This window comes from Oryza sativa, chromosome 1 (genome assembly GCF_034140825.1).
Source record: "Oryza sativa Japonica Group chromosome 1, ASM3414082v1".
Taxonomy (NCBI): domain Eukaryota; kingdom Viridiplantae; phylum Streptophyta; class Magnoliopsida; order Poales; family Poaceae; genus Oryza; species Oryza sativa.
Window position 1 is genome coordinate 2,017,334 of NC_089035.1, and position 9,895 is coordinate 2,027,228.

General features: G+C 44.5%; 1 long non-coding RNA gene and 1 pseudogene across 2 annotated transcripts; one reads left to right on the forward strand and one right to left on the reverse strand.

The window, feature by feature from the left end:
- The first annotated feature begins 5,033 nt into the window (after nucleotides 1–5,033).
- On the forward strand, nucleotides 5,034–8,589 carry LOC4325676 (LEAF RUST 10 DISEASE-RESISTANCE LOCUS RECEPTOR-LIKE PROTEIN KINASE-like 2.1; annotated as a pseudogene). The gene is made up of 3 exons (XR_010738940.1): nucleotides 5,034–5,989; nucleotides 7,065–7,106; nucleotides 7,396–8,589. The product of XR_010738940.1 is annotated as an LEAF RUST 10 DISEASE-RESISTANCE proteinUS RECEPTOR-LIKE PROTEIN KINASE-like 2.1 (transcript).
- Nucleotides 6,110–9,147, reverse strand: LOC9269282 (uncharacterized). Its single transcript, XR_010738941.1, has 3 exons — nucleotides 9,004–9,147; nucleotides 8,739–8,853; nucleotides 6,110–6,749 (listed from the first exon to the last, which is right to left on the reverse strand). It is a non-coding gene; the product is annotated as an uncharacterized lncRNA (long non-coding RNA).
- Nucleotides 9,148–9,895: the final 748 nt, after the last annotated feature.

A 9,895-nucleotide genomic window follows, 5' to 3' on the forward strand; every position in this document is an offset into this window, starting at 1 on the left:
CCGGCCTGCCTCCATCGCCGCCGACTAGTGTCCTCGCCTATACGGTTGGTTGGTCACACCACCGTTCATAGACGTCCATCTCTTTACCGACCGGCTGGCCTTCGCCGCCGCCGACTAGTGTTTCCACCTGCATGGCTGGCCTATTATGCCACCGCTGTTGGGCGTCTATGACTTCACCGCTGGCCTGCCTCCGTCGCCGCTGACTGGTGTCCTTGCCTATACGATTGGTTGGTCACACTACCGTTCATGGGCATCCACGTCTTCACCGACCGGCTGGCCTTTGCCGCCGCTGACTGGTGTTTTCGCCTGCACGGCTGGCCTATTATGCCGCCGCTGTTGGGCGTCTACGACTTCACCGCCGGCCTGCCTCCGTCGCCGCCGACTGGTGTCCTCGCCTATACGATTGGTTGGTCACACCACCGTTCATGGGCATCCAAGTCTTCACCGACCGGCTGGCCTTTGCCACCGTCGACTGGTGTTTTCGCCTGCACGGCTGGCCTATTATGCCACCGCTATTGGACGTCTACGACTTCACCGCCGGCCTGCCTCCGTCGCCGCCGACTGGTGTCCTCGCCTATACGGTTGGTTGGTCACACCACCGTTCATGGGCGTCCACGTCTTCACCGACCGGCCTGCCTTCGCCGCCGCCGACTGGTGTCACCGCCTACACGGCTGGCCTATTATGCCGCCATTGTTGGGCGTCCACGTCTTCACCGACCGGCTGGCCTTTGCCGCCGCCGACTGGTGTCTTTGCCTACACGGCTGGCCTATTATGCCGCTGTTGGTGGGCATCGCTTTCACCGTCGACCGCCTCCGTCGCCGCCGATTGATTTCTTCATTGTCATTGATGGACGACTTTGATTCCACATTGGCCACCTCTGCCATCATCAAGGGGAATATTACAAAGCTAAGTCATCATCATTTTTCCTTATATGATATTTTCCTTTCCCTCTGCCTCACTACATCAACTGGTTCACCGTTGACTAGGGAGTCGGGGGGCTACAGATGTTATATCATATTTTTTAATAATTTCCATAATATTCATCTTGATTGCTTGCGACATAATCTGAGTACAAAAGTGCCTATCGAGTTATGGAGTTCCATTTTCCTATGCTTTCCGTTTGGTTTGCCAATGGATAGTTGCCTTTGGGCCGATTCCTAGCACCCGGGGGCTCGTTGGATGGACCGAGTAACACAAGGTGCTAAGTATTATTTGGAATAAATCAAAAGCATAGAGATAAGATAAATTTATTTTCTGCTCTTTATAATTGCAAAAGTACCCGAGTAGTAAACTCCGATCCGTGAAACTTTGTTCCATTAATGACGAACTCATATCACTCATATGCATGTTTGGGAAGTGCCTAGGCCGACTCCCGGTGCTTGATGGTTATGACTAGTCGGGCAGAGTGTTTAAACGTAATGAGTCATCTGCTCGGGGAAATCAAAATTGACGAGAGGAGAAATACATACTTATAAACATTTTAAAATACTTGAATTTTCCTCAAGTATTATATTTACATCAGATACTACTCATCCTATATATTTGTTCTGCAGGATCCAGATCCAGATATGCATAATAGGGATTAATGGCTTTAAGCTTATCTCCCACGCTTCAGGAATGGATCAGTCAGAACATCACCACCGGCTTGCCTCCGTCCGCCGCCGACTAGTGTTTTCGCCTGCACGGCTGGCCTTTATGCCACCGTTGTTGGGTGTCCACGTCTTCACCGACCGGCCGCCTCGTCCGCCGCCGACTGGTGTTTCCGCCTGCACGGCTGGCCTATTATGCCGCCGTTGTTGGGCGTCCACGTCTTCACCGACCGGCCGCCTCGTCCGCCGCCGACTGGTGTTTCCGCCTGCACGGCTGGCCTATTATGCCGCCGTTGTTGGGCGTCTTCACGGCTGCGCGTCGCCGCCACCGCAAATAAGCGTCATCACATTCAACGCAAGCTGTCTACGTCTGCTGCCGACTGGCTTGTTCACCTCCACGGCTGCGCGTTTTCGTCATCATTCTACTTCTTCCGTCGTTGATTGCTTTGTCACCATGGTAGAGCGATTTCATCTTTATTATCTTCGGCACCGGCAAACTCTATTGCCTCTACTTCGCAAGCCTTGCTACTTCACCAACCACGACGACTACAAGAGAATTCTACTCGGACATCTTCAACATGCATCTTCACTCAAGCAATGGTTACTTGACGACAAGAAACTATAGTTTTCGATTCTATGTTCAGTTGTTTCCCAACTAACCAAAGAGTCGGGGGGCTACACAAATACACGGCTCAAAATTCGACAAGCTTTATGTCAAGATGAAGCAATCAATCAATACGAGTCAACTCGGGGAGTTATTATCTTCGTCTTCACTTCAGAGCCGACATTTAATTTCAGCGACTCCGATTATTACACCAGAGTTTGGAGTTATCAACCAATCAACTCAGTTTTGACGAGTTGGACAACAACATCTACTTTCCTCCAAGTGAAGCATTTGCAGCAGCTATAACACCAAGTTCTACTGTCATCTTCATTAATCAAGGGGCGTTGCATCAGTCTTCTTTATGCACACGCTCACATCAAGGAAACTTCTCAAGCTTTGATATCTTCTCAACAGTTTGATAGATTATTGTCACTGACATCATCACCATCACCTCTGCTTCATCGGCCCTGACATCTCCGCTGTTGCTAATGGATGATTATGTCTTCACCGACTTATTATTTCACCTTCACGGTTGACCTACTATGCAAATGCTGATGAGCGTCTTCGTCATTATCATTGGTTGCGACACTACTATTGACTGGATCGCCGACATCGTCATCTTCATCATGTCACTTTATCACTGGGCGCCTTCCTATTCATTGCTGGCTGACCTGACTGTTGTCGACTGGTTTCTTCGCCTCCACGGCTGTGCAACTTCATCACTTTTGATTGGTATCACTATCTTCACTACCACCAATATTTTTGCCACCTCTGGTGGGCAATATTATCTCTATATTGGTCGTCTTGTCTCTATGCTAACTGCGTCAGCTACCTTCAATGGACAATTGTGACTACGATAGAAGGACAAACTATATGCTCAGGGGTTTACTAGCTCAAACACAAGTATCATACCTTCAATTTGGACTTATTCCGGATACATGCAACATGAATTTATGATCATGAGTTTATTTTCTATGCTCAAAGACTGGACTATTTATTATTCCCCGTCAGGGTTATCAACCGAATACTTGCGCCAGTCGGGATTCAATTACTATATCTATTTGGGAGTATCCCATAAGGGATAATCACTCAGATCAGAAGCTATTCATATGAGCTGTACTTGGTCTATATCACCCGGAAGATTTATCACTCGGGAGCATGTTACATGCGTCATCCTTTAAAGGGTGTCGAAAGCATATTTTTTTTTGGCTTAGGCCTAATATGTCTGCAGCTCATATTTTCAGGTGTGGCCTGTCACGTTCTTTTAGGGACTTAGGCACTTTTTGCTTAGGCCAAAGTGCGCGTGATCAAGTGCCCAATACCTTAAAATCCTTTTATACCGCAGTTACTCAACTTTTTAGGAGTTGGTACAATGCATTTTAAAAGGTGCCAAACAGTAATGCTTTATATAGCTGTTCGCTGACTTTTTTATATAAGTCAAGGCGTTGTTTGGGTTCGTAAAGCAATTGATTCGATACAATATCATTGCTTTTTGCCACGTAAGTGTGCACTTTTATTGACCAATATTATGGCTTAGGCTGATTATATATTTTGGTCATTTTCCAGGCGGTTGTTAAATCCTTTATGAGTTTATTTACTCGGATTTTATACCACATATGCCATATATTTTCAGGTGTGGTGAAACCATGTGTCTTTTAGGGACTTAAGCACATCTGTTAAAGTAGTGTGCGCATGGCGTATGCCCAATACTTTGGAAATTTCTTTATTCACAACATACAAGCTTCTTTATAGCTGTTTTGCTATGTGAATTTTCAATGATGTAGCCAACTTTAGGTTACACTTATCATATTTTACAAAGCAGTCGGTATATCACTCGGATCATGTTATTCAGGGATTCACACCGCATATGCTACATATTAATATCGAGTCGCTTGGTTGACTATAATTATCGAAGCCACTCGGTTGGTTGGATTATTTATTCCTTGACTATATGCTTTGTTTGTTCAATTAACCACACAGTCGAGGGCTACACCTATTAGGTGCATCTAGTCGATGCACCTGACTTTATTTTTCAGCCCTCCACAGTCTTCTGATTTGATTAAAGTACTCGAGAGATCAAGGCGAAGATGATTGAAGCACTCGGCTTTGGAATAATCTAGTTCGAGAGAAGATTATCTTTTCGACTGTGAAGGTCTCAGGGGCTACTGTGGAGATTATGGGTACCCCATACCCACATGGCATGGTTATTCGACTGGTTATAGGGGATAACTTATATCTATGGAATATGTAACGGATCATGACTTGGGTATTACGTTTCCCTGTATATTATGGAACGGCCTAAAGTCCTAGTTTGATAATATTGTAAATTAGATTTAGGAAACCTATACCGTATTGGTTAAGGTTTCTATCTTGTAATTCTGCCCCCCATCCTATATAAGGTGGGCAGGAAGCCCTCTAGGGGGCATGAGACAACTAGATCGTCAGATCTATATACACTCGGCGGATTCAAATCCCCAAACAGGAGTAGGGTATTACCTCTCATTGAGAGGGCCTGAACCTGTCTAAATCCTTTGTCTCCGCATCCATCCACTTTTAGGTTTCGTGCGCTACCCCTTTTATTATTGCCGAATTCATGTTTCGACAATACCTATATTTAGATTCGTTATACTAAATATGTCGTATTCAATATTAGATTCACTTTTTCTAGGATGGAGAAAGTACATTAGTCAGCAAATTCCACGCGCAGGATAGTTAATTCAACCAAAGATGGGTCAGTATGCGTTGGCACTAGTATTTGGTGATCAAGAGTTCCAGCAGAGCCGGACTTGAAATGTAGTAATTCCATGGAATGAATAGCGCCCAAACGGGTCCGCGTTGGAGAAATGTAAACCGATCCTCTTCTCATCTCACCAGCAAGAATAAGTAACAACTGATCACTCCAATCTCCAGTGATCCAGTCCCTAGTCCCTACCAAACACTTGAGATGGCCTTCCAGTTGTTACCAGCCATGATCATAGCAGCTTCCTTGCTGCATGTCGCAGCAGCAGTTGGCAACGAGACCAGCAGCAACAACAACACAAGCTGCGCGCCGGCGAGATGCGGGAACCTGACCATCACGTACCCCTTCTCGCTCAGCGGCGTGCAGCCGCTCTACTGCGGCTACCCGGTGTTGGACCTCACCTGCGACAACCGAACCGGCCACGCCTTCCTCAGCAGGACGTTCCGGGAGCACCTGTTCCGCATCGACAATATATTCTACGAGAATAGTTCGCTGGTGGCAGCCGTGCAGACCACCTTCGCCGGCGACGCCGACTGCCCCATCCCGGATTTCAACGTGACATCCAGCCTCACTCCGTACCCATTCATCATCAGCAACATCTGTCGTCTACAACTGCACGCTTCCTGATGACACTCGGCTGCAACGGCCATATGCAAACCAGACGACGATGGGAGCTTACATCTCCGATCGGTGGAACAGCACGCCGCCGTCGGGGATTCCAGGGAACTGCATCTCCGTGAGCTTGCCGGTGCGTGGTGGAGATGGAATGAAGCTGTTAGATCAACACTACGAGCAATTGATCGCTGATACGATCGGTGGTAGAACTATCATTCATGGTGATGGTGGTGGGTCCATTGGTGGAAATGGTAATGGGTCAATTCAACAGTACGAGCGATTGATCAGTGATGGGTTCGTCTTGGAGTGGCAGAGGGCGGTAACAAGAGATCCAGACTGCGACGCATGCAGAAGAAACGGCGGGGAGTGCAGGTTCCAACAACTTATGTTCCAGTGCGTCAGCTGCCACGGGTTGATCTGCTCGAATTCGACATCTCCATGTAAGAACGCTCTCCCAATTTTCGTTTTCAAGACAATGAAACTAATTTCAGTACTCTCCCACACTTGCTTCTAGTACATGTTCTGTTTGAATTCATTAGTAGCAGTCCAACATCTACAACTCTTACCAATCTAGTAACAAAATAGACCAGGCAAAAATATAGTGCTTCAAAGTTCAAATTACAAAACTGTACCGCTAGGCTTACCGAAGTCAGGAAGGTGTTTTTTTTTTCCCGAGAATGCACAAAAGGCTTGTGCATCTTTTGTATTAAGATTTAGAGAAGTTTGAGATAACAACGGTCAACACTTAAAAAAAGGAAAATGGAAATTAACAAGAAGCCTATCTCTTGCGATATTACTTAAACGACCGCCCCGGGGGGGGGGGGGGGGGCGCACAGCACTCATCAACTGCGTCCTTGGCCACTTCCCTCCACGAGCGCTGTCGATGTTTGAACACCCTGTTATTGCGCTCTTTCCAAATTGACCAGGCGACCAAGATGACGACTGTGTCAAAGCCTTTTCTCTACTTCTGAGGGAACTATTTTCTTGCATTCATCCACCAGTTGATGAAGGATGTCTCCGGAAGCTGGCTTGGCAGCCAATGACACTTAGTCAGGAAGGTGCTTCAATTTCTCCAAAGAGATGCCCTCAAATTCCTTCTCTCTCTTTTTCATCAATGCAAATATGCAATCCAGAGATCCACTACTGTTCTGAATTTCCAATGTCAGACAGCTTGTTGCCTTGTTGTTGCTGAGTTTCTCTCTGTGTCAGATAGTAGCCGTTGTTAATTTAGATGCAGTTATGTATATAAACTGTTCGTGGCCTTTTTTAGAAAAAAAAAAGTGCTTTTATTCATGAATAAGAACTGAGCCCAACACACATCAACTACACAACACCACGAACCGTCAGACATTAGAGCAGTACGGAGAACCGTTATATATCTCACAATTAAGCCTAGCTAGCTTACATAAAAATCGAATTGATATAAAAAAGAATGTGAGCTTTTCTTCAATCGGTATTCCTTTGCATGTTTTAACAGCTGAAATTTTTCATTGATTTAACCGTAATTTGTTGCAGATTGGAGTAATCGGAAGCTGAATGTCAGGGCAATTTTGATAGGTATGTCTTTTGTTGGTGAATAAGCTATGTGAACATACAGAGAATCACATGATTCCGCTGGCACCCCAGCTCCATTCCATGCTCTATTATTGTGATACTAAAATGACTAATTCTAGTGCTATTTATTTTTGCCTCAGATTGCTAAATGTCATATTTTGGAACACCGCTAACTAAATTTTTTGGTGTCCTGATATTTTTCAAGATTTTTCACATTTACAAAGGATAATGTACATAACACAAGCACATCTTGTATGACAAGGATTCACTCATTTTTTGTATAACTCTCCAGCTTCCTTGTCCGCTACAGCTGGCGTGGTTTTTATGTGTCTCGTTTGGATAATGCACCGACGGAAGCAAACACTTGGTTTTATCATTCACCACAAGTACACTGGAAATGAGTCAAATACAGAAGAGGAATTAAAGAGATACCAGTCTCTGTCTCCCAAAAGGTACAGGTACTCAGACCTGAAGAAAATAACGAAATGTTTCAAGGAAAAATTAGGAGAAGGTGGGTTTGGTACGGCATTCAAGGGTAATCTAAAAGATGGCCGTATGGTTGCTGTGAAACTTCTAAAAGGGGCTAAAGGCAATGGAGAGGAATTCCTAAATGAGGTTACTAGTATTGGTAGGACATCTCATGTCAACATTGTTAATTTACTTGGCTTTTGTTTAGAGAGATCTAAGCGAGCCCTCGTTTATGAGTACATGGCTAACGGTTCTTTGGGGAAGTATATTTATTCTGAGAGTTTGAGGTTAGCTATTGGATTGGAAAGTTTACAGAAAATAGCAATTGGCGTTGCACGAGGATTGGAGTATTTGCATCAGGGTTGCAGCACCCGGATCATCCATTTCGATATCAAGCCTCACAACGTCCTTCTTGATGAAGACTTATGTCCTAAAATTGCAGATTTTGGATTGGCAAAACTTTGCCACCTCAAGGATAGTGCCATCTCAATGGCTGAAGCAAGAGGTACCATCGGTTTCATTGCACCAGAAGTATTTTCAAGAGGCTTCGGAGTTGTGTCAACTAAGTCAGATGTTTACAGTTATGGAATGATGCTGTTAGAGATGGTAGAAGGAAGGAAAAATGTTAAAACAAATACTGATAATTCTAGTGCATATTTCCCCAACTGGATTTATGATCATTTAGCGAAAGATTTGCAAAGCCATGAAGTCACATGCGAGAATGAAGAGATTGCGAGGAAGATCACACTAGTTGGCCTGTGGTGCATACAAACTGCCCCCAGGAAATCGTCCTTCAATGAGTAAGGTCATAGAAATGCTGGAGAAGAACATCAACGAATTGGAGATGCCCCCGAAGCCGATCCTTTCATGTCATGCAGCGCCATCGTATTTTTCATCTTATTCTTAACTAAGAATTTTCTTTTGGGATGATTCATTCTATATATGTTCCGCCACTCAGCTAAAGTAAATGAATGGAAGTATGTTTTTGTTAAGCCATTAAATTTATTACTTATCGCAACAACTAAACTCACCCCCAAAAGCTCAACAGCCTGTTTGGCAAAGTTGCCCCAAAAGCTTAACAACCTGTTCGGCAAAGTTGTTTTAGCAGAGGTGCACAATTCAGTTCGATAGATAGATAGGTGTCCTCATCAAGAATTAATCACATACCTGGGGTCATCTGCAGCCAGCCCAGTCTGGAAGTTTGTTGCAGAAGCACACCACCTTCATCCGCCCCTTCTTGTCACGCGAGGAGACGGCGGTTGTCCTGCTTCCCTCACAGCCCCTACCTGCAACAGCACGACACTATCGGTATTGGTCTCATCAGCGAGGTCGATCTGAGCCAACGCCGCTGAAATCCGATGCCCTGATTCCCTAGACGACGGCAGCAGTGTCGCGCTGAAGAGACGGAGGCGGCGGATGGATAAAATAAAACCTACCGGCCGGCGGCCGCCGTCTTGATGCAACAATATACCCTCAAGAGCGTGTAAACCAAGCAAGAGGTGAGACGAGAGCCACCAAAACCTCGAGGGAGTTCGCCGACGGGAGAGGCCGCCGGCGGCGGCGGCGGCGGCGATGCAGGAATCAGCCGCCATCCATCGAGGGGGTTTTTAACTATTTGCCACTCTTACGAAGCGGCACTCTTGACATCGCCACTCTTCCAAATTTACAGAAATACCACAGGAGAGAATGAATTTTTACAAATTACCAATTTTATCTAAGGGAAGGGCCATGTCAGCTTTACCAGCACTAAAGGGGACTTCAAATGACTCTTTTGCCCCTGATTTGACCATTGTAGCAGTTGACTATACACCAAATATTTGAGAAATTATATATAGACGTATCTAAGAAAAATACGGTTTAGCATATAAAAAAGGGCTTATCATGGGCAAAAATACATTAATTTGAATCAGATCACCATAATATAAGGAATATTGTATATTATGGTATATAATTAATTTATAATTAATATTGTATATTATTTTTTTCTCAACTCCAAACTTTAACTTTCTTGTTCTTCGTTAGCATGTTTTTCAAACTCTTAAATTATACGTTTTTGATAAAAAAAATTTGTGTAAAAGTTGTTTAAAATATTCAAATAACTACATTTTTTAATTTTATAATAATTAATATTTAATTAGTTATGTGCTAATGAGATTTCTCGTTTTACGTGCACCGAAAATTTTTCTATCAATTGAGAGATCGAACGGGGCAAAATTATTATAACGGAATTGCTATAAAGATGGCGACAATTTTTTTTTCACAAATCTTAGTCGGTTTCCGTGTCCATTGGATTTGTTCACATGCAAACGCTGCGGCAGCTGCAT